The sequence below is a fragment of the Prosopis cineraria genome, unplaced genomic scaffold (genome assembly GCF_029017545.1).
Source record: "Prosopis cineraria cultivar Desert tree isolate PC_DT_omini unplaced genomic scaffold, ASM2901754v1 PC14, whole genome shotgun sequence".
Classification (NCBI taxonomy): domain Eukaryota; kingdom Viridiplantae; phylum Streptophyta; class Magnoliopsida; order Fabales; family Fabaceae; genus Prosopis; species Prosopis cineraria.
Window position 1 is genome coordinate 17889704 of NW_026555345.1, and position 26663 is coordinate 17916366.

The following is a 26663-nucleotide window of genomic DNA, read 5'->3' on the forward strand; positions in this document are numbered from 1 at the left end:
TCATGTTTAATTGATTGGAAATATAAAATATAGGCAATTTTTTTTTTACTTGAATGTCACACACCTAAAACCATATCTTAATAAAAAACATATCTTTAGATAAAAGAAAAAACATATATTGACACATACAAGAACAATATAGGCTTTTTTCCCTCAAAAATTAAAATCATAATAACATTGTTTTATATTTTTATTTTGTTTTTGGTAATACAACAGTATAAATCAAGTAGCAATATCTCTAACCCAATCTCAACACCTCACACATTACTACTCACTCTCTCTCTCTCTCTCTCTCTCTCTCTCTCTGTTCCTTGGATTACTACTTGCATGCAAAGGCATCTCAAAAAATGAGTATGATCACAATGTAAAATAGATAAAAATATTTATACAGCTTTCACATTTTAGGGGGGCATCTGCCCACCCTCAAAGTAATGTAGCTCTGCCACTATGAGGAGAAGAAATAACCTTAAATGAAAAAAACCAAAGAAAGAAAGAAAGTGAGAAACAGTGCTTAGAGCTAGTGTGATTCAGCAAAGAGAAAAGGAGAGAGGCAGCTGGAAGAAACAAGAGATAGGTATCATCGACGTAAAGGTGCTCAACTGGAAGGAACAAGACATAAAGCAGCCAAGAGAGGATGTGAGTTTTTAAAAAATGAGGGCTGTGAGAGACAAAGATAAAGATAAAAGAGACGAGAGATGAGAGAGATGAAAGACAAGGAGGAAGCTCAGAGAGACACAGAGGCAGAACAAAGACAGAGAGAGAGAGGGAGCTAAGAGATGAGAGACAAATAAGGTAAGCTAAGAGAATGAAGTTAATGTGTTTTGAAAAATAAGAGCTGGTGGTACATGGCTCAAGGAAAGAATATTCCACATCCCTTTCCTTGGTAAGGGACGTGGATTCTGATAATCCACGTCACCCAAAAAGGAGAGGGACATCCTATATGATCTAGATGACATGGATTATAAGAAAGCGACATCCTTAAGGAGATGGGGGACATGGATTTATGTGCTGTTTCCACCTAAAACCCTGTTGAATTCCTTTAAAGAAGCCATATCACCAAGAGAGGAGGGGGCATGGATTGACAAATTCCTTCCACTAATTGGCTCTCTTCTATTATCCTTTCCTTTCTGTTACTGCCATACTTGCCCTAAAGAAGCTGCAGTACCCAGATCATGATATGTCTCAGCTTTATTAATTATATTGCCATATCATATAAAGTAAGGGTTATGAAGCTTTTTTATGTTTTTCTCCAATCTCTTTTGTTATGTTTTTCTTTCCAATTCCAATTGTCTTTTTTCTTTAGTTCGTTGGCTTGTACATTAATTTGAAGTTCTAAAGTATAAGAGTTTTTGTATTTTTTTTATATGATTTTTTAAAGAAAATTATAAAAATCACATACTTTTATATTTTAAAAATCATAAAAAATACAAAAATATACTATTTCAAGATTTTAAGATATAAATAATTTTTATTTATATAAAAGCCAAGGATCTAAAAAAAGACAACCAAAGTTAAAAAGGTGAAATATTAGAAAGAATATTATAAATAAAAAATAAACATTAGAGCCCCTAGCCTAGTATAGTATAAAAGGTGAGATATTAGAAAGAATATTATAAATAAATAAAAAACATTAAAGCCCCTAGCCTAGTATAGTATAAAATATACTTTATGGGAGTAAGAGAAAATAAAGAAAAAAAATTTTTTGAACATCAAAATGATCATAAAATAAAATATAAATTATAATTCCTTTTTTCAAAGAAGCCACGTCTCCCAGGGAAGAGGGGGATGTGGCTTCTTTATAATCCACGTCTCCTTTCTCCTTAAGGGACGTGGATTCTCTATAATCTACGTCAACCAAATCTTGGGGGACATGGACTCATTACAAGCCACATCTCCCAAGGAGGAGGGGGACGTGGATCATTTAAAATTAAAAAAAAATAATTTTTTTCAATCCACGTCCTCTTTTTATTTGGGTGATGTAGATTGTATTCTTTCTAAGTCCCATTTTCAAAATGTGATGTGAATTAGGATAGTAGAATTGCCTTTTTCTAGTAGTAGAAACTTAATAGGCAAGTTAATGGTCTGAGCTAACTCCCAAGACCTTGAAAATCCAAGCCTTATCAAAGAAGACCTCTTCTCTCTCTCTTCCTTGCGTTTTTCTTTCCTTTTCCTTCTTCCCTTTCTATTTCATGAGCTGATCACATTAGATTTATCTAAATTCTATGCTATGAGCTATGGCATGTGGCATAGAGAGACATTTCTCATTTCTTCTTTCGCACTTCATTTTAGATCATCATTCCACCACTCGATCCTATTAATACACAAGCCTAAAAATACCAAACATTAATCTACTATCGAAAACCACATTTAGTTTGCTAATTATGAATTTACCCTGGATCACCAATTAGTTTTTTAGATTAAAGTTCAGGATGTTACAAATAACATTCATAGTATGCAAAGGTAATGAAACCATCTTCCTAGCAGAATCCAATATAGCATTATTGGCAATCAATCAATCCATGCAAATGAATACATAAATTCCCTTCATATGAATACCAATAAGGTTGATGGTTAAAGCTCTACTTTCAAATTTAATCTTGACATTAAGACATACCTTATTGGTGCTATCAAATGACCCTTACGATGTAGTCACCTTAATAATGAAAAGTAACTCATGCATAGGCACTTTCAATTTCTCTACATACTCACTAGATATGGAGGAATGTATAGCTCTGAAATCAAATAAAGCTTATATATTTTGATTACAAATGAGAATTGTACCTTTGATCAAGTTTAGAGACTCCCTATCATCTTCCTAGGTTATCATAAACACTCTTCATAATATGGTAGATCATTGCTAAGATGCTTTAGCTCTGCCTTCTGGACATTGTTCGGTGAGGTGGTCCATCTTGCTATTCTTAAAACATGTCCAATACTTTCCAACATGAAACTTGCCACACTTTGTATACTATGCCAATTAGGTTGTACTCGAAGTTAAAGCAAGCATGATAGAAACATATCATGAAGGTTGTGAAGCCCTAACACTTCTAGCCTCACTGTTTCTCTGTATAAAGCCTTAAGATTGAGACCTTTTAATGACACTCTTCTTCCTTGAAACCCTAAAACTACTTAGGCCATACCCAAACTTCTTTGAAATTCCTCCTCATCAGACCCAGTAGGAATGAGAATCTCCCAAAACTATCTCTTCTTCTTTTTACTTCTGTGTCTCTTCCTTTTTTCACTACAACCCTAAGCTTATTACACATTCATCAAATGTTGTGATAGCAAACAAGGCAATTCGTTGCCTATACTCAAGGCATGTCTTTTCTAAGAGTCTCTTTGCCTTCCACTTACTATCATTCTTGTGTTATAGGTATGTAGAGTACTTTGACAACTCATTATATTTCCTTATAAATGCTTCTTCATCCAAATCTATGCTTGAAAGTATGAAATATCTCTTCTTTCTTATACGTAAGAGAGATTGAAAAATAATACCTAAAGAATATATGCTTAAATTGTTCCCAACTCAAACGAGTACCATCTAATGGCTTAGCCATGTCCTACCATTATATTGGTACCTTAACTAATAGCACTATGGTCAACACTACCTTTTACTTAGAGGAGAAAGTCACTAACTCAAATATTGTCTTAAGGTGTTCAATCCACTTTTTTGCCTCACCATCTTTCATACTTTCGTTAAAGGTTGGTGGATTAAATTAAGCAAAAGTCTTCCAAGACCAATCTATAGAAACTATGTTACTTCTACTAGCTTTTCCTTTTGGCCATAATAGCCTACTACTAGAATCTTAAGGTGGTTTACGTCTATTCATGTGCCTATTTATGATCATGTGTGCCTTCATTCTCTATAGTTCTACTTTCACTATGACCTCTATTCCTTAACAAAGTATCATGTTCTTGGATATTCCTTTGAATATCAATCATTATATCCCTTAGTTCTTCAAGAAGAGCATTGCCTTGATTTCTTGGTCTCTGCTGTATCGATTATTCCTCTGGTATTAGTTCATTATTCTTTGAGGGATTGCTAGTAATCAAAATTTTCCTTACCATTTCTCCCCTTCTAAGGATGAAACTAATCATAGGAAAAGAGTTAGTGGGTGAATAATCTAAAAAATATGCAAAGGGAAAGAGTTATGCAATGAATGTATATAAGTTGCTAACTAGTATAGAATGAATGCAACATTCCCCAGTATACCAAGTCTTGAAACTTGAGAAACTGATACCAAATAATGATGTTTGCCTTGACATTTCCAGCACACAACCACATTTATAAAACACAATGGTAAATGAAAGTCATTAGACTTCTAAAGATACCTTAAATGAAGGGTTAAAGAAAAATAGATTTACAAAGTTTTGAAAACAAATGAAATTCTAAAAACCCTTTAAAAATATGTTTGTTCTTAAATAATAGGTTTATTTAAGTAATGAAAGTAAGGAAGATCATAAAATCATAACACATAAGAAGACAAGGGTAAGAAGGACATTTTCCTATGAAGTTGTGTATGTCGCAACTTGTGTGCCATATACCGTGTTATATGGCACATATAAGCACATTCTAGCTCTATGCCATGCACCATAGCATGTCACTATATAGTGTGACACGTGGCTTTTCATTATAGCATTGTGCTATTATGACAGCTCACTTAACAAACTTCTGGCATGTACTATTTCCATATTCATCAATCAATTAGAGTAATTTAAGCATTCACACAAAGTTTGTTTTATAATCTAGCTAATGACATAAGTTTCACTTTAGTGTAATATCATATTTAAAAATTAGATATTTGAATGCCTAATAACCACTTCAATGTCATTTTCAGGCATTCGAGAGTCCTAACCTATAAACTTGCACCATTAACCTAATGCATGGCTTTAACCATGTCTAATATACCAAAATATGCTTGATTGAATAATTATACAACAATCATATGACCTAAACTAAATTTGGCCATACAAGACCCTGAATTCACACAACTACCTCCATTCCCAAGATTTGTCAGATAATTCATTTCCTGATGAAATCATTATATCATACTAATTCAAAATATACTAATGATACACTTGTATGAGTATCTCAACCCTTTTACCACATACATCACAAACATATACATTCAAGCTAACATACCTACAACATCAACTCATACAAGTATGACCAAACATGCATATGTGCTCCTAGTTGGAAACTATATACTTATAATGACATTCATCTATAAACCAAAATATGAAAGCATTACAAGTAGATATCCACCATTCGATGCCTAGCTCTTTCCCTTAGCCTCTATCTAACTCTAAATCTATAAAATAGTAAGCATGTGGTGAGATAAAGTCTTAGTAACCAAGATAATTTACTACTATCCATTAACAAATAAAATTATAAACATGTAAAGTGGGATTATAAAACATATATTATAACAGATACAATTACAGTATCACATGCATAATCATAAGATCCATCCTAACCTCCATAACAACCTTTAACTTAATCCGTAGACTATAATACTGGACCAACCCTGAACAAACTTATTCGAGCTCAACTTCCATAGGAGAACTGCCTAATCAAAGGCAATCTATCCTACTTCTAGACTATAGACTTCCCCTATTATTTAAATTGGGGTGTCATTTGCTCTAACATCACACCCTATCAGGTTCTAAGTATCACATGTTATGATTGCTCAAATTTTCCATGGTAATAATCCATAACATGTTTGCTATACTAGATGTCCCATATTGCTAGCCTAACCATATGCATTTCAACATTATTTTACCAACACTAAACTCCCATCCTCTAATGATCATGATTTCAACACACACTATAACCGACATACTTATCATTAAGCTTTTAATTAAAGCTCATTTAATAATTCATTTACTCAAAAGTTATATTTTCTCACTCTATAAATTCTAAAGGGAGAATGATAGAAATGTCCTAAGAGGATCAATTAATTCAGATTAAGTCTGAAGTGACAAACTTCAAGAATTTACAAGTTTGTCTCTCAATTTTATAATTTTGTTGTGATAGATTTACAATGTATTTTTTAAATTTTAATATGGTTGAAGAATAAATAAATTTATTTTTTCTATTAAAATTTCAAATACAAGTTACAAATTCATTACAACAAAGTTATAAAATTGAAAGCCAAACTTGTAAATTCCTAAAGTTTGGCACTTGGGACCTAACTTGAATTAAAAGGAACCTCTCTATCATTCTCTCAATTCTAAAATCATACAATATATAAAAATACATATTTAATTTTGCAAATAACTTATAAACAGTTTCACAAGCTAATAAACTATATGAATAATCTAATTACCTCAACCTTTTGACATAGAAAGGTTACCTATGGCAATTTGATCACTCTAATGATTCCTTCCAGCTTAGAGAGGTTCCAAGTAAGCAAAATCTATAGTGTTAAGTACTGTATGTTAATTGTATAACTTAACATAAGTGCTCCATAGTTAAATTTAACTAAATTTAGCTACACAGAATCCCCTAACTTCTATCATTATGCTAATCGAAGTTGTAATCAACTCACATAATATTTACCAAGCTTATTTACTCACTTAACAATCTCTCACAACTTCACAACAAAAAATTTCAATCTAAGTTTCATACAACCCACATAATCCACATTCAAGCTTTATAAAATTAGTTATGCAAGATAAACAGATTTGACTCAAGATCCTTAAGCTACAATCAAGCCCAGGTTTGAATATAACCCTTCTCCAACTCAAAGCTCGTCTTTCCAATCTCAAAAACCCAAGAAAATAAAGTAGAGAAGTAGAAGAGAGGAGTAGAAAGCTTACCTAAGTGATTAGCAATCCAAATTAACTCCCAAATCAAAGCCCTACCACACAAAATCTCCTCCTCAAGCTCTTAATTTTTCTCACCTAACTCATGACTTATCTATCAAATTTCAATATCATATACCATAGCGCATTGCGCCATGTCACAATGCAAGGTACAATAAGTCAAATCTTACTTTGGCTCCTAACTTCCACGCTAGCTAGATCTTAGTGTTGTTAAATGATCCAAAACATTAATTTACTACCCGAAAACAATATTAGCATAGTTAATCCACTAATTACTAATTTTTCTTTAATTAGCAATTAGATTCTAGATTTAAAACTTAGGATGTTACAATGACATTTATGGCCTTTTAATTATGATTTATGAATGTCAAGTTATTAGAATGAAAGATATCTTGAATTGCTTATAATATTGTATTTCTTATATATAAATGTGTCAAGTGGCAGTAATCTAACTATGACAAGTGCACATGATATGTAATATCTCACTCCAATAAACACAATCAATAAATATAACTCATGGTAATCAAAAGATTAACTCAAAGAAGAATTACCAAGGTTTAATTCAAAAGCAAGAGATCCCAAGTTTTTCATAATCACAAAAAGTTTAAAATATTCAAGATCTCTCATATTAGAGTAAAAATAAGTTATGGAAGGATTGGATATCTCAGAAAAGTGAAAGGAAGCAAAAATAAGTAAAAAACAATTCTTTTGCTGTGTGACAAAGCAATACACTGTGGATCATCCATGCTACATCACGGCATGTTACATGAAAATTTAGTAGATTTTACTGTCATTTGACAGTAGAATTAAGGAACTTCTGACGCACCCTTATTCTCCATCCAACATCTAAATGAAGTGATCTTGGTGTCTACAAAAAGCACTTAACATGAACTAGCTAGTAGTACAGGTTTCACTTTCAAAACAAGTCACACCAAGAAGTTGGATACCCAAACACATTTTGATCATTTTACACAACTTTCACATAAAAAAGGTATCCAAAACCCTCAACAAGTGCCACAAGTCTTTCCTAACACTTGGACCATATCTATTGGACCTAAGACTATTAGTATAACACGTTACACACACTTTAACAATAGTATAACATAAATTTACTACTCAATGTCTTTTTACTAAAAATAGAGGAGGAGGAAAATTTCCATTGCATTTGATCAAAAATCATTATAACATATTTGAAACATCATTTCTACACTTGCACTAATATTTTAGCCTTATAAACATATATATCTCAATAGACGCAAATATCTAGGGCCTAAAATACAAGTAAGATATTTCTAACAATAAAATAATGCAAGTATAATGGCATGCAACCTAGAATTGGCAAACATATACTATTACACAAAATAAACTAAGCCAGAGGCATACAAAAAGGAATATGCTAATTCTTAGTCTCTTGGGCCTTCTCCCTTTATGCACCAGAGTTAAAGCCTAAAAAGTATTAAATAAAAGGGGTGAACCTAGCCACTCAGTAATCAAGGTAAAACCTACCCTATGCAGTTATACATCAATTATAAAAATAAGCACATACATATGAAACCAAAAACTTAAAACATGTTCACACACATATCATAACTTATCTGTTCTTATTAATAACATCTTTGTCTCACATATACTAGGTACATTACCACCATATTCTCTAATATGTGACCATGACTCTTTATTCATGAGACTTGCCACAACTCAACACGTGTGACATGTCATAAGTTTATATATATATATATATATATATCGAAAATGATCAACCAACATTATATCCTTCTTATTTCCTCAAATCGAAACCGTAGGCTAAAACACTAAATAAGGCTTCATTAATATGACTGAACTACCCAAGCTCACTAATCGTAAGGTGTGACCCAGCCAAAGATCACATGACTTACTCTTAGACCACAGTTTTTCCCATTCTCGAATCTCTGGGGTGTCTCATATCCTAAGCTATTCTCCTTATTGAACTAATAGAGAAAGTTAGGTTCTAGTCCCTCGATAAACAATGGGACAGTCCCTTAACAAACAGTGGGATAAGGCTATACCTTAATGTACCGAAGGGTAACCTAAATACTAAATGAATTTTTTTCTCTACTCTCAATCCCTAGGCGAACTCTCACCCATTAATCATTCCATATATGATACTCAACCATTTTCATATTTTCATTTTCATTTACTCGTTATCACAATAATCACGATGGGCTCATGACTGTGCGCTACCCAAGTACACATTCTCATCATTTTCTCAACATTATTCTCACTAATCTCAAAAATCCATTTCTCATTGACACACCTTCATCTCAACACAACATCACGTTCATTTTTCCTAAATACTTATGCATATTCATAGTTCAAAAATATATTGATTTTATATTTGCATTTCAATCAAAAAATAACAATTTGCACATTCAATTTTCATACATCTATTGAAACTTATGTATGATTTCACATTGAAAATCAATTCATACATGCAACATTCACAATTAATAATCAATTAATATATAACTACCCAATATAGGGTTCCCTCGGTTACCTCAAATCTTTGAGAGGTTAAAGGTTTATCCCTCAGTATAAGAGCTTCCAAGGTTGAATTTTCAAGCCAAATAGGTGTCCAAGAGCTCAAACTATAATCAACTAAGTTGAATTTTATCAACATTACTAACTCAAGTATTAAACCCTCAATCTCCACTTCTAAATTGCTCAATATTCACTCTACAAGAACTTGAGTCTATCCCTTAGGTTTATTAATTATCTTTAGTCCTAAATAACATTAATGAACTATTAAATTTCCATTAATGGTATCACAATCTTCTAACCACCTATAATAAATAAAATTTTTGGATATTAATAGTGCCCAACAACCCAAGACAATAAAAATTCATTATACTAGGTTTAGAAACTCTAATCTACTCCCATTAACTCTATTTAAGTTAATAAATTCAGACCCATAACCTATATAGACTGAAAATTCACTTCCACTATCAAACTCTAACTATAAACTCATAAATGTGGAAGAAATGGGGAGATTTATGAGTGTGGTACTTACCTTAGGTATTTATAGCCTCCAAAATACTCTCATTGTCATTCACATGTAAACCCTGGCAGAGCTTGGTGCCTCTTTCTATTTCTTCTTTTCTCTTTTCTCTTTTCTCTTTTTTTGTCTCATTTTCGCAACTGATATTTGCAGAAAATGACCATGCACTGTGGCAAAAGCATAATGCATTCTGGCGCATGACACAGAAAGGTCCTCCCTCACATAAAAGTGTCTATGCACCGTGGCGAATGATCTTCACACCACAGCTTGTGGCATAGCAACATCACTCTTCATTTTTCTTCTCCTTTTAATGCTCGAGTGGCCCTATTTGAAATACAATCAAATATGCTTATTAGACCTCCTTGGCCACACACTACCTCAACTTACTTAATTACCCTAATTAGGTTAGTAAATCATGGAATTAAAAATTGGGATGTTACATGCTATGTCTATTTAATATTAAAAAGTTATTATTTAGAATGTGTATGAGTAGGTCAAGTATCTCACATTATGATTGAATCTTTGACGTAGGTTTAGAAACGTGTTTAGAGTTTAGAAATGCTATTTTGCCTGAAACAAGTTTTTGGGGATAAAATCAGCATTTAGAGGAATTTCTATACAAAAACCAATGCATTACCTAGATTTTTAAATAAACTTTGTGTGGACACTTGAATTATAGTTGTATCTAAAAAGTTATTCATGTTTCAAGTTTAGAGTTCTATCAAATTTTATTAGTATTATTGATAGGCATTATGTGGTACAGTGCACATCGCTTATGTTGTGGTGCAAGGAACAAGAGGGAGAGACCTTCTTTGTGTGAAATGCCATGGTATAGAAGCACATGCAGCAGTCTATGACCTTTAGTAAGAGTAATGCTCTATATGCCTCTAGCTATAGTAGGTGCCATATGCATTACAGTGGAAGGCTTGTGATTTTCAAAACTGCCCCTACATTGTAATTTAACTTCCAAAAAGATCCCTTTTGACTCTTTTACCCTTCTAAATCTATTTTGGACAAATCAGCCCCCTGGGAACTACACTCACTCTAAATTACCTTCTCCATCATTTAGTGAATTTTAAATACTTTTTTTTAATGAGATCCCATTGAGTATACTTTAAGATATGTATTTCCTTTATTACCATGATAGAGTTATTTTATCATGTTTAATTCTTTTCTACCATGGTAAAACCTGTTCTACCATGATAATCCAATTGTGAAAGGTTTTCAATGTAAGAAAAACTTGTTCTAACATGAAAAGTTTTATAAAAATAGTCTTATTTCTTAATTACTATAGTAGTCTCTTTTTTACCATGGTAGGATTTTAAAATAATATTTAAAGTCCTTTCTACCATGGTGACCTTTTATGTACCATAGTAGTGTTTTAGAAAATTAAGCTTCACTCTTTATTACCATGATAGACATTTTTCTACTATGGTAAATGTTTAAGCACTTTAGTTCAATTAAATGAATCATAGATTTGTGAAAATTAGGTGTGAAATTTTAAAGTGCTATAGTACATAAATTGTGAAACTTAGGGACTATGGTTTAGGAACTTTTATATATATAGAAAAATGATAATTGTGAACTCTAAAAGGAACAGGTTGATGATGGAAAGACAAATTCTCACTTGTTGGATGAGTGTATAGTTTTATATTATAGACTTTAAATTTTGAGAACAAAATTTGTAATGTCTACCTTGACATTACTGCAACTTACCATAAAATTATCACATAGGTCATCAAGGAGCTCCAGGTTCACCAAACCTCTATAATCATAGAAAAGGGTTTAAGAAATTAATAAGGAAAAATGGGTTTATAACTATTGAGGTCCCATAATCCCTTTTTGAAAAGTGTTTGAGCTTAAATTACTCATTTGAAAAACATAATGGAAGCATAGGAATCAAATGAAGCACAAACCACAAGATAATAGAATCTAAAACACAATTTTTACTCATGGAGTATATTGTGTTGCAAATAGTGTGCATACACCACAGCATGTGACACAAAGATCTCATTTCAACCTCTATGCAATGGGCTATGGCATGGTAAGCATGCACCATAGCACATATGCCTAATTCATGACATTAAATTTTGTTGTCATGACAGTTCATAGAGCCAATTTCCAGTATACACAACCCAATGTTCGATCAAAGTAATTCAAGTACTCACATGAAGCTTATTTGAATATCTAGCTAATGGCATAAGTTTCATTATGATTTGCCACCCAAATATAAAGGTCAGATTTTAAGACTATTTTAGTGCATCTAAGTGCTCACATTGCAGACGTAATACCATTAACCCAACTTGGGGCTTGAACCAAGTCTAATTTACCATTATATACCTGATTAACCATTCAAACACATAATATCAATTCAAGTATAAGATTTGGCCACTTATAGCCCCATTCCACATATTAAGCCAAATATTAAATATTCATAAACAATCACTACTTAACCAAATCATTGTCACATAACACACTAAATTTACATTATTACTATATATATAACATGCCTACAATATGCACAAAAATCATTGCTTGTACTAGTATTTTAGCCTTTCACCACAAAAATAATCACATATTCACAACATATACATACTTAGACTAAAATACAATATGCCTACAATATCATATAAGTACAAACATCAAAATGGCATGCATTCTTAGTTAACAACTCATAATATCATATATTTACAATTATGTACACACTTAGAAATACATAGGGCATTACAATATAGCTATAAAGCTAGTCTTTCTCCTGAACTTTGACTGACTTAGAACTTTCAAAATAGTAACAATAGGGTGAGATAAAAATCCTAGTAACTAGAATAATCTACATTATTGTTTAACAAAACAAGTTATAAACAAGTATTATAATATGCATAAAGACATTTATTGGTATAATGCAATCACCATTATATATTGATGATCACTACCCATCTAAACCTTTAATACTTCCAACCGAACCTATAGGCTATTTTATGGGACAAAACCATAAGTCTGATCCAAGCTCACCATCCATGGTAGGACTACCTACCCAAAGCATCCTAATCCACTTTTGGACTATGGTTTCTTCCTATTACAAGTAATTAGGGTTTTGTTACTCTAACACGGCATCCCACAATGCTAAGGAGTGTAACCTCTGACAACACACCCTTTCAAGCACTAAGGAAAATACAAAATGCACCTGGCATCCTAAGGTGGTAGTAATGCCATATGGATTTAATCTCTACTATCTCCACTAGAGTGAACTCCTGGCCTTACTAATATACACCATATATCACCACTAGGTTATGCATATGTAATTTTTTATATAATATATTCATTTTTCCACATGCTCAATTATATCCATTACCACTTTAACATTTTAGTAACATATATTAATATTCTCTTGTATACATATAAATAATAAAAACCCTTATCTTTTACTTTAAAAGTATAAAGTTTCACAAGCCAAGACTATATATTTTTCTAAAATACTTTACTTTTGTAAAACATATACATACATATCTAACTACTAGTAAACACACTCAAATTGTGTATAACCTTTACAAGCTAATAAATAAGGTATTTTATTTGGTTACCTCAATCTTTTTGTTATAAAAAGATTACCCATGGTTTGTATTCACCACTTTTGCCTTTAGAACTCTAATCAAGCCTCATATACCTCAATCTATAATACAAAGTACTATATGTTATTTCCACACTTAGCACAATTACTTCTAACTATATATATATCACCCTAATTTCTCCACTAATCACCCATGATTTCACTCAAGGAGCTAGTTAAGGTTACTACTAGCTCATACTATCACCTCAAGCCCTCTCCTAACTTAATCTTATTGTATCACAAACATACCACAACATATCACACCTTAAGACCCTAGAATTTATTTAAGGCTTAATCAAAATTTGTCCACCTCTCACCTTCTCCCTAAAACTACTTGGCCCTAATTAAAGGAACTTAGGCAAAGCTATTGGAACCACATATAACACATAAAGCATGGATTCCTAGCTTTTCCAAGACATATAATCTCTCTCTCTCTTTCTAAACCCTTAAAATCCATAGTGTAGAAGTGGAGGGGAGAGTGGAAAGGATTATCAAAACACATGATAGTCTGAATCAGCTTCTAGTATCCCAACATGCTAAACCCTAACAGAACTCTTCTCTTCTCCTCCCATGCTCCTTAAATTTCAAAATTTCCTTTATGCTTTTCATCTTAATCCACAACTTATTAAATAAGTTAATTTGAAATGTGCCACAACATATGGCACAGAATCTGCTAGTACAATTTTTATTTTAATTTGACCCTGATCTGCTTTAAACTCCCTCCTAGCCTGACTAGAAAAATTCCTATTGAAACACCAATTAGATATCTAAAAGCATGATTAATCAAATTAATTCACTTATTTACTAATTCTACCCTTAATTAGTAATTAATCTAGATTATAAACTTTAGGATGTTACAAACTTCTAAAAGGAAGGGAGAATCATAATATCCTAAATTCATACCCTTCGAGTTAATCAAGTTAGTAATATTTTAAGATAGTTTAAGGGTATGTAAATACATTGAAAAATGATTTTATGATTATTTAGGGCTTTGAAGGAGATAAAAAATGAGCTATATTTATAATCAAATATTTTAAAATTGAAAATGATATTATTTTTTGAGTAATTCTTTTAAACTATAAAATAGCACCTCAAGCTTTATATAGAGTCGTAGTTCATAATTTTTTGAGATCTGTGAAATTCATTATGAATTTTTGAAATTAGGCTAATGAAATTGTACCATTAGCCACAATGGATGGCAATTTTAGGCATGATTTTTGTTTTTTAACTTTTGTTTGAAACAAAACACGTAAAAAGGGGAAACTGAAGGTTAAGGTGTGAAAGTATGGGGCTATGCTAGGGCTTCCTATTTCCTATCATTAGGGCACAATTTTGGGCTCCTAATCACTCATAGTTACTTCTTTAATTTCACTTCTACCTTCTAAACCTCTCTTTAAACTAGTTTATGCTTGGATTAAGCTTGAGTTTTCCTTTTAGTAGGTGCCTAGTCAATGGGTCCAAATTTTAAAGTGATTTTGAAGTTAAATAAGTGTAGTTTAGGTAATTTTCATGATGGTTATGGTAATAGGATGCTAAAATCCAAAAAATCTAGACTTGAGAGGAGATTTTTATGATGATTTGAGGTGGTATTGACTAGATAAATGATAAATAACTGTAATGATGATTATGGTGATTAAAATAAAGTTAGGTAACAATGTTGATTAAGCTTAATAAGGGTTAAATAAGTTAATGGAAACTAGAAAAAGGGACTGCTTATAGCTAAGATAATTAATAGGGTTCTTGAGCCTTAATTGTGATTAAGAGCTAATTAATGATGATTATTTATTAATGATGTTTATTAATCCTCATTTGTAGATTTACTACTTTGGAGGTGTTTAGGCTTGTTGGAAGCTCCCTCAAAATCCAAGTTGTACTCTTAGGTGGTAACCTAAAAGTTAAGTTAATTGTGAGTTAAATTCTAGTAGATAATTGAGTTGTTGATATGAGTATATAAGCATGTTGGTATTGATGATTGAGTTATGATATGTACTTAAGTGAATGCTTGGTATTAAAATAAACATGAATATATGATTATGGTATGAGGTTAAGTATTGGTTATGCATTCTTGATTTAATAGAATGCACTTGATTATGAGATAAGTTAATCAAGATTGTATTTACAATATGTCATTAATTGACATGAGTACATTGCATGAGTATGAATATGTTATTTAAAAGGTTGTTACATGACTTGTGAAACTTGTCCTTTGTGTTGAGGCTGTTATTGATGAGGATACATGTCACATGATTATGAGAATATGAATTTAATAAGTTTGGAATGACTATGTATTGCTTATGTGATATTGAAATTGTACGTTTGAATTGGGCATGATGATATTTGTGATGAGTTGTGCATGCAAGTTCATAGATTATTGAATTATTGAATCACTAAGATATGTATAAGAGTATGCTTTATCATATGTATATTGAACTTGCATGTTCATGGTTGGGTGGGAGTTCACCCGTGAGATACTAAGGGGGTATTATTATAAATCCACATGTCCTTTGAGTTTGCACACAGGGGTTGGCGTTGTTATTATTACATGTACTTAGTATTGCCATTAACATACAAGTATGGCATGGGTTAGGTATAGTGCTATGTATCACCAAGTCTTTTAGGGGATGAAATGGGTTAGGAAACAAATGACACCCTAGTAATTCAAGAAGGGGGAACCCATGGTTTGAAAGTAAGGAGCAGGTACTATAGCTGAGTAACCCGTAACAATTAGAGAGTGAGCCTAATTCGATCACATAATTTAGTCTTATACCATTTAGTAGCTCATGAATTTAGTCAGAAAATATAAAAAGAGGAATAAGGAATGGGCATATAATCATGCATAATTATCATCACTAAATTATGTCTTGTAATTAGTGATTAAGAGTATTATGGTATATGTTGATTATGAATACAATGTGAAGTGTAAATCTTTACCTTATGTGCTTGTATTGCTACACTTTTGTGCACTTGAATTTATGTGCCTTGGTTACTTAGATTATATAATCTCACTCCTGTTTGTTAATATTTTTCCAATAAATGCTAAGTAAGGCTAAGAGGGACCAACAGAGACTAGAGATGCATAACTTCATAAGTTTTTTTTTTTTTTGAGTTTTTAGTTACTTAGTTTGTGTAACTAAATACTTATTATTGCCAACACTAAGGGCCATACTCTGAGAAGATACCTTACCCCTTGCATGTAAACATTCATAGGCTTGGGCATTTTGATTGGTGGTCTCTTACATGTTTTAGAGTTGAGGCCTAATATGCAAGTGTATGATGGAGTTATAATTGTGAAATGAATTAACATGTTGAGGAGTTAAGCATGCATAGTTTGATTATGATTTATGTTATTTATGTTTGTGATGACCAGTGGCTAGTTTTAGAGGGGAGACAGTTGGTTGATAAGTTGTAAGTGTGACTAGCATGATAGAGCCTCAAGCATTCTAGGGGGTCCTTATTTGGTACCAAATCGAGTTGTAATCAGAGACACTAGTTAAATTTCTTAATTATAGTCTATTTTAGCCCTGTTTGAATATGTTTTAAATGATCAACCAATTTGCCATGTTTCTAAAAATTCTTATATTTTTATTTGTAAGTATTTTTAAGAATTGATCTATTTTTAAGGGCCGTTTTAAATCATTTTTGGAATCCAATTTCTAAAATAGTTTTGAAAACATGGCTTAGTTAATCATAACCACGATTGATCCTTAATTGTAAAAGTTATTAAATTAGTAGCATTTAGAGTTAGTTAATGACAAAAGTCATTACAATAAACAACCTCATTTCTAACTTCCATTAACTTAGTTAACCTCCCATTAATTAGCTTAAAAAAACTGTTAAGCCAACCTATTATCATTAACTAAGTTACTTAGTATTAAGGTTAAGCTTAAACCCATTATTCATAGCATAAATCACTCTCATTATCATAACCCAAATTTTAGAAACTTAAACAACCATCCTTAAACTCCATTGAAATCATATGAATGGCCAAAACTTAGCCATAGGTTTGGACGTGACTCCCCAATATACCTGAAAAGCAAGAAATGAAAAGGTTGAGTGATGGAGAAGAGAAGGAGAGGCTTATCCAAGGTGCAATAAGCCCCAAATGACCTCTAAGTGGCCAACAGTTTGAACCCTAACATAGATCCAGCTCTCTCTCTCTCTCTCTCTCTCTCTCTCTCTCTCTCTCTCTCTCTCTCTCTCTCTCTCTCCATTTTTTATTCAAAAGCACAATAGAGAGAATTTAAAACACAATGTGTCCGTCGTAGCGCATTGTTGTCATATGCCAAAATAAAAAACCCTAATTTAAGCCTATTAATTTGGGCCCAAAGTAATCCAATAGCTTCCTATGCCCCATTCTAACCTCCATTTAGGATCCAATGGACCCAATAGTTATCCAATACTATAATTAACTTCTGAAAACCTCAATTAATTAATTAAACTAATACTGTTTTAAAATTTTGGCATGTTGCACTTAATTAAACCCTTAAGCAGCAGCCAATCTGATAAATATTCTACAAGAAGATCAATAAATGTAGAGTTTAAGTTGGAGGAATACAATCTGATTAGGGTGGGTTCATGTAAACTCTAATAAGAAGGAAGCTGGAGAGATGAGAGTATAGGGCTGCACTTTGCTTCTTCTTCTTGTCTATGAGGAACCTTTGAATAATTTCGAAAGACATGCCATGAAATAAAATCCATCACCTAGAATGGGTCTAGCGTTAAAATATTTAAATCCATGGAAAGAGTTGGCACGACGCAGCAAAATCCGAATGATTGAAGATGGAAATGCTATAGTGAATCGTGCGCAATGTGTACAATCTTTTGTGAAAGGGTGGGAAATTAAAATCAAAATCATGCCAAATCATGCCTAAATCCGGAGTTGAATCACGTGAGAGTTTAATATAGACCGTAGGCATGTCATTGTGAAGCTTATGATGGAAAAACGAGAGGCATAATAAAAATTTTGTGAGTATCATGAATCACGACGAGGGGAAGGTCAAGCAAAATATTCGGCTTTCCTCCACAAAATAAGATTCAAAAAATCAAAACACCTACACTCCCTCTATTTAAAAATATAAGACAATTTTTGAAAAGTTAGATGTTAAAAAATATAAGGCATTTTTAGTCTTTCGAGATATAATTATTACCTTTTTTTTTTCAAAAGTATCACTATTATGACGTTATATTTATTGTAGGATATTTAATAGGGATAAATATAAAAATATAAGGTAATTTTGAATGTAGGTACTCCCTCCGTCTAAATTATAGGATGCTTTTAAAGGAGTTTTTTATTTTAAAATATAAAACATTTTGAGTAGATTAAGGTTTTATTAAAATTTAATTTTAATATTATCCTTTCTCTCTCTATAATTAATTTATATTCCTTCTCTTTTCAATATATTAAATGATGAGTATTTTTAAAAGTTTATATTTTTATTTTAAAAAGGTAAAGTTATTAAGTGTATTTAATTAGGTTTATTGATATATAAAATTTTATTTAAAAATATTTTATAATTTAAAATTGAATGAATAATTATTTAATTGAGGGTAAAATTTAATTAATGTAAACAGAGGGATTATAAACGGCAATAAGCAATGACCAATAAAGGGCAAAAGTCAACACGTTTGAACTCATATGGAAAGCATTTAGGAGTGTAAAATTAATATCTGCTTCAAAATCAAATGATTTGATCAAATAAGCATCCGTGTGTGCATAATATCAATCCGTGTGTCCAGAAGTGAAAATATCAAGGAGAATCATGTTATGTAGTGTCCCTATCAGATGTCAAATCACATTAAATAATTATTTTAGATAATGCATGACCATACAAATTTATTCCAAATAAAATCACACAATTGGTTGCACTTAAATTCAGAAAATTAGCATAATCAGATTCAATTTCAGCCTCAAAAGGTAGATTACTTTTAACTTCAAGAAGGGAATGAATCCTTTTCATCATCAAACACAAAAGATTCATATTCAATATCATTCAACTCAGGAAAATTCTATCATAGCACTATCCAAATGTTTATCACAATCATCCAAGGAAAAGTCAAGATCAAGGGGCATATCATGAAAATAAGAATACGGGGACCGAGGGTGGTGGGGAATATAAAACTCTGAAAATCTATGGCATTTAATTCAATCTCAGTTTTGTCTTCTTGAAGTTGCTCCATTTCCCTTTTAGTGACTTCGTTTTTTTTTTAATTGAATTTACCTGCAAAAAACAGAATTACATTCAAATCTTCCACTTCGAAGGAAGCATGATCAAGTGCAGTTGGAATATTAAAAGTAAAGTGATCATAATCCACAAAAACATGCATCCTATGAATTAATGGGGAGTATGCTTTCGGTTGCTAGCTAAGTATCATGGTCATGAAAGTCCAAAAATTCAATGCTAGGTTCTAGTAATGGAATTTCACCATTTGCAACTCCACAAGTGTTGAAAATTAAAAACTCATCTTTAGTAAATAAAGGCGCAGAATTAGCTTCATACGAATCCATGTAAGGGTGTGTGGAAGTGCTTATTGAAGTGTCTACGGTGTGTGTTGGTGAAACAAAATGTTCAGCCAATAAACCATTAGAGTCATTACAAATTGCCGTCCCAATTAATCTCATCATTTTAATTTATAATACTACTTCAGAAATGAAATTTAGTATCATGTATTTTATAGTAATAAAAAATAAAATACCACTAATATTAAAGCTAAAGTAGAGAAGTGGCACTTATATGAAATGCCACCATTATAAATTATTCTTTTTATTTACAATTTTAGTAAATAAGAAGAGGTAATGTTTTTTAAATAAAATGTCACATCTTCTTGTTGATCAATAATTAAGTGGCATTTAATAATTAAACGCCACCTCTCTACTTTATCATATATTAAGTACTTTCTTTTATCAAATTATATAATTATTTCATCATAATTATTTAATTAGTATAAATAATCAATATATATTACTATTAATAACTAAAACTGAAAATGTCACATCTCTGATTTTTTATTAATTATTATTTAGTTAATAATTAAAAACAAAGAGGGGGCGTTTTCTCCTAAACTAGAATGTCACCTCTATGATTTTAATAATTAAAAATTATATATATATATATATAATTACTAATTAAATAAATTTTTTTGTAATTTATTTAATTTATAAGTATTTTGTTAATTATTTTCCTCAGGAAATATCACCTCTGGTATTTTTTTATAAATAAGTATTTTGTTTTATTTAATAATTATTAATAACTAATATATAATAGTATTTATTATTTTTAAGAAGAGATGTGGAATTTTTCCATACTGGAAGCGACACCTCATTGATTTAATTATTTAAAAATTATATATTTTAATTACTAATTAAATTTTTTTATAATTTATTTAATTAGTAATTGTCATTTCTAATTATTATTATTATTATTTAATAATTAAAAGAAGAGAGGTGGCATTTCTCAATCTGGTTATATATTGTTAGATCTATTGTACAAGTGAAAATTTTAGATGTACAAAACTTTATAAAAATTATTTTAAAAAATAACAATAGGTGGCATTTCTTAATAAAAAAAAACACCACCTATATAATTTGAAGTTAAAAAATAAATCAAAGAAGTGGCGTTTCCTCACTAAAGAAACACCACCCCTATAGTTTTTATTTAACAAATTAAAATTAAAGAAGTGGCATTTTTTCAGTGAAGAAATGCCACCTCTATAGTTTTAAATTTAATAAAAAAAATAAAGTCAAATAGATGATGTTTCCTTACTAAAGAAATGCCACCTCTTTTGATATTAATATTTTTAAGAAAATAGTAGGAGGAAATGACACCTCTTTGATTTTATTTTTAGAAACAAACTCAAAGAGGTACTGATTGCAAATCAAAATGCTCTCTATAAAACTCCAAAATTTTAAAATAATTATTGCAAATTATTAATTCAATAAATTATTTTTATATCATTAAACCTTTACCATGGTAGAAAAATTAAAGATCTTGTTAGATATGGCAATACACCCAAGAGGGGGTGAATTGGGTGTTTAAGGAATTTTCAATAGTTTCAAAGCTTTTTTAGCAAAACTATGTGTAATGAAAAGTTTAAGCAAATTCAAGTATCAAACTTTTATTAAAAGAAAGCCAAAGTAATTTTCACCACCTCGATAAGTGTAAAATCAATTTCTATATAGAAAGTTAAGTAAGAGTATGTAGATAAATTAAATTCAATTTTACACATTAAAACATAGCATAAACAAATGTTCCTGGAAATGTAAAGAGAAAAGGAAAGAGAGATTGCAAACAATGATTTATTTTAGTTCAGCTCCTCCTCTTGAGCCTACACCCAGTCTCCAAGCAACTACTTGAGATTTTTCCACTATAACATAAGCTTGAGTTGGTACTTGCCACCTCAATACATCCACAAGTTTAGTTTAGGCACTTGTGAGCTTTTACAACAACTCATTTTACTAGTGAGCTTCTTTTTTTCAAGATAACAAAATCTCTTGATTCTAAAAAAAAAAAATATCTCCCTCACCTTTACTAAGACTTTGAGTATGTGAATCACTCAATTGAAACTCCCTCTAAGAGTAATGATGAGTACAATGAAACTCTAATACCCAAATAATGAAGATATAGATGACATTAGTTTAAGAATAATGATTTTCATATAATAAGAGTAATATGATCATGAATTTCATAACTCAATAATTTTTGGGGTTAATCTCTTGTTAAGATTAGTTTTGGAGTATTAAATTTATAACTCATGGAGTGAAATAAATGTTAGAGACATCTAACCATTTAGAGACGTTACACAGTGATTATAACTATTGGTGCAATTTCTTGCGAGTGACAAGAGCTATTTCATGCAAGAAAATGCATGTTGTAGTGCCTAGAAGACAAATCACGCAAGAGAGCAAGGTATCTTCACTCATGATTTGGATCATAGAAGTTATAGAATGAGAAACAAGGCTCTAGAGGTCATTTTTCATGTAGGTACAAGTTGTTTTACGTGTGATTTAGGATTTAGAGGCTATTCAGTGTGAAAATAGGCTTCTGGGTACATTTTCAAGTGTGAACACAAGGTGCTCTCATGTGAGAGTAGACACTGGTGCTAAATCACGCATGTGTGACTTCTGCTCTCATGTGTGATTTGATAGCTTCATTGTACATAACTTTATAATGTCCTAACTTACTCAATACAACTCCAAATTTAATAAATTATATATCTTTGGAAAGATCTTGAAGTTTAATTTTCAATAAAATAAGTTTAACACTCAAATTTAACATTAGATTATGAGATATGATCAAAGTAGTGGACGAAAGTCAACTTTAAAATTTGTGCAGAATAATTATCTCAACACTCAATTTTTAAAGTTTATATTTTTCTCAATAAAACTCATTTTGAATAAATAAATTATCATTGAAAAGATGTTGGAGTCTATTTTTAAATGCGATATGTTTCACATTAAAATGATCTTTATAGTGATAAATATGATATGAAACATGACTAAAGGTCAAAATAAATTTTCTATGTAATTTCTTTTTCAAAGCTTAAATTTCAAGTGTGTATGACTTTTTTAATTTAACTCCATTTTCAGTAAATAGGACAACTTTGAAAACTTTATAGAGTTAGTAATCAAAACATTCAAAAGCTCAAGAGATATATATATGACCAAGGATGATTATAGAATATTATATCTCACTCTTTCTCTTAATATCTAAAATGTATGTTTTGATTTAAGATATCTTGAACCAATACTTCATATCTAAATCAATGAGTTTAACATAAAGACTTACAGCCTAATGATATTATATCTATCAAGTTCAAGGCTTGCAAGGTTATCTAAGCTTGTATGAAAGGCATCAATCTTCTTAAGCTCTTCTTGAATCATCCTTCTCTTTATCTTTATATTCTTCAATCATGAGTGTAGCATGTAAATGATGACTTCAACTTTGTTCCTTTTCATGCTTACTCTCATCTTCACTTTAGACAACCTTAAATGATATATCATGAATAAGAAAGGTTAGTCCTAGTATAAATATGCATATATTGAAATTGTGAAAGATAATACTATGAACACTCTTGGATATAGCACCAATTTAAGATGAGGAAAAATATGATATTATAAAATAACTTTAATGTACACAAATCATTTTTCCAAATCTCATGTAATATAAAATAACATAAGTAAAAACTCTTTAAAGCACTTGTTCCATAGTCATAGTTAACTACTCTATATATATATATATATATAAAAACAATTAGGCATAAGTAGTTAACTCATTTATATTTGTCATCATCAAAACTTAAGCTAAATATAATATCACAAACAATTATGTCCAATAGATCTACCATGGTAATGAATAATAAGACTTCTTTTAAAATTCTACTAAGGTAGAAAAGAACTTATTATATAAATAAAATATTTTACAAATGGCCTACCATGATAGAAACAATTTAACATAATAAATAAGCTCTATCATGGTAATTAAGATATTGTTATAGTAAAATTTTTCTTAATGAAAAATAATGTGAAACCATTCACATCAAGAGATTTCTTAGAAGTAGTCCATGTTCAAAATCAAGGAAAAATAGTTTTGAAATCAAAATCTAGCAAAAAAGCCTAACTTGAGGTGACAAAATTCCAAACAATTTCTAAATGCAAGTTTTTGACATAACAATGTGAAACAAATATACATCCAACTAGTACTAGCATTTTCCAAGCAGATACTTGTTTAAAAATGCCCAAAATGGATCCAACATACATTCATCACAATCCGATAGTTGTCCTTAATCAAAAAGGGTTATAGGATGTACACCTGTCCACAACATAAAAACATATTTACTAACTAATCAACACCTATAAGTGAATTTAGTTATATCAATAATATTCTAAAGAGCAATTAGGACTATGAAGGACAAACAGGATCCTCATAGTTAAGCATAATAGTTTACATCTAAGGCCATGAGGGACAAACAAAATCTTTATGGTATAACATTCAAATCAAATCAAGGATCAATAGAGACAAATAGATTCCTCTTGACCATATAGATGCATCAAATCAAAGATTAGAAACTATATGCTCCACAAAATAATATATGTATTAAGTTGGTATAATATGTGATTGCATATACCAAAATAAGAAGCAATAAGAAAGTGGTGTCTTATACACCAAACTAATGCCTCTGGTACTTCCTCAGCCAAACTTGCTCCTATAAAAATATTAATCACGGGGAATGAGACTCAAAAGTCCTAGTAACTAAAAATTACTATGTAATGATGGACGTGGATGTAACTAATCATAAAATTCCTAAGTTGTAATAGCCCTCACCCCACCCTATCAGGGTTTTTTTGGACTGGAGCTTTAACCACTCATGCAATAGGCCCAACTTTCCCAAAGGTGGTACTTGGGTTATTCCTCACCCTACCAAAGAGGTCTTTTAGAGTCTTCCTAAGCTCGAACCTCCAATCTCTACCACCTTAAGGAAGTTGAGGCTAAGTTTGGTATCATTGAGTCACTTGACCCAATGGTACCAAGGTTGGCCACAACTTCCTTAAGGTGGGAGGGTTAGGGGTTCGATCCCTGGGAAGTTTCCAAAAGACCTCTTTGGTGGGGTGAGAAATAACTCATGTACTATCATAGAGAAAGTCGCACGTGGGTCTGTGAGGGGACACATGCTAGCACTGCGTTCGCTAGCATAAGGGATAAAAGACACCTTTTATGTAACAGCTCTTAACCTACCTCACCCTACTGGGAATCTTTTGGACTAGAGCCTTAACCACTCACGCAGCGGGCCTAGCTTTCCCCAAGGTAGTACTTGAGTTATTCCTCACCCCACTAAAGAGGACTTTTGGAGCTTTTCCAAACTCGAACCTCCAACCTCTACCACCTTAAGGAAGTTGAGGCTAAGTCTGGTGCCATTGAGTTAAATGGCACCAGACTTAGCCTCAACTTCCTAAAGGTGGTAGAGGTTGGAGGTTCGAGTTTGGGAAGGCTCCAAAAGACCTCTTTAATAGGGTGAGAAGTAACCCAAGTACCACCTTGGAGAAAGTTGGGCCTGCTGCGCGAGTGGTTAAGGCTCTAATTTAAAAGACCTCCGGTGGAATAAGGTGAGGGCTATTACATAAGTGGCCACGCCAAGACATTTGACCAAACAAACAATTATTTGTATGACTACACCCTATATTCCTCCTTACATAATTCATGAACACCAAATCACTCGGTTAAAGGTAAGTTGGATTAAGCTATATGCCACTCATTAGATCCAATGAGAGCTTACCACATGGTAACATTTAATGAGACAAAAATTCCAACAATACAATATTTCAAAATATTCCAACAAGTCATGCATATTTCAAACAACCAAACAAAACATAACAGAAGGGTTTTCATGCTTCTGAACAATAATATACATATACACATTTTAACCAACTTGGCAATAATTATGAACAAATATACTTATATATACACATGTCCAAAAAAATATGATTTTTCAAACAATCAAAATACCACATAATATAATTAATCACAAACACACACACCCCACCACATATTAATCATGGTTATGTTGTAGTTTGGACAACAAATTTTCCTTCACAACTCCTATTTCACTACTCTCTTTGTCAACACAATCTACACAATTTTTTTTCATAATAATAGACATTAATTTTACATTAAAATTAATAAATAATTCTAATTTAAAGAGTTAGATTTAGGCCTAAGACTCATATTAACACTAATTTAAGGTTAGTACTTCATTTAACTTTTTAAAAATTCCTTTCTAGAATTCTTATATTCTAATAAACTATATTTAACACTCGAATCACTCTCAATATCACAATTTTTCATCAATTCATATTCCAAAAATTCGTCTAAAAATAAATTGAAAATTCAAAAATTATCCTTACTCAAATCACTATTTCACAACCTTAGAAATATCTATTCATACTCAAATAAACATTTAATAATCAGAAATTCATCTCAACATCTCATATAAACTCATTCATATAGGTCTAGGATTTAACTCAAAAATTTTCAAATTTGAATTCCAACCTAAGAAAATGTTATATAGCATTTATTACACCTCCAATAACCTCAACATTGATTTTAAATCATCATAACTTCAAATTAACTATCTTATAGGAAAGCCCTAATCCTCAAATTTGCTATGTCACCCTCAATATTTATATCATTAGAAAGCTCTTAT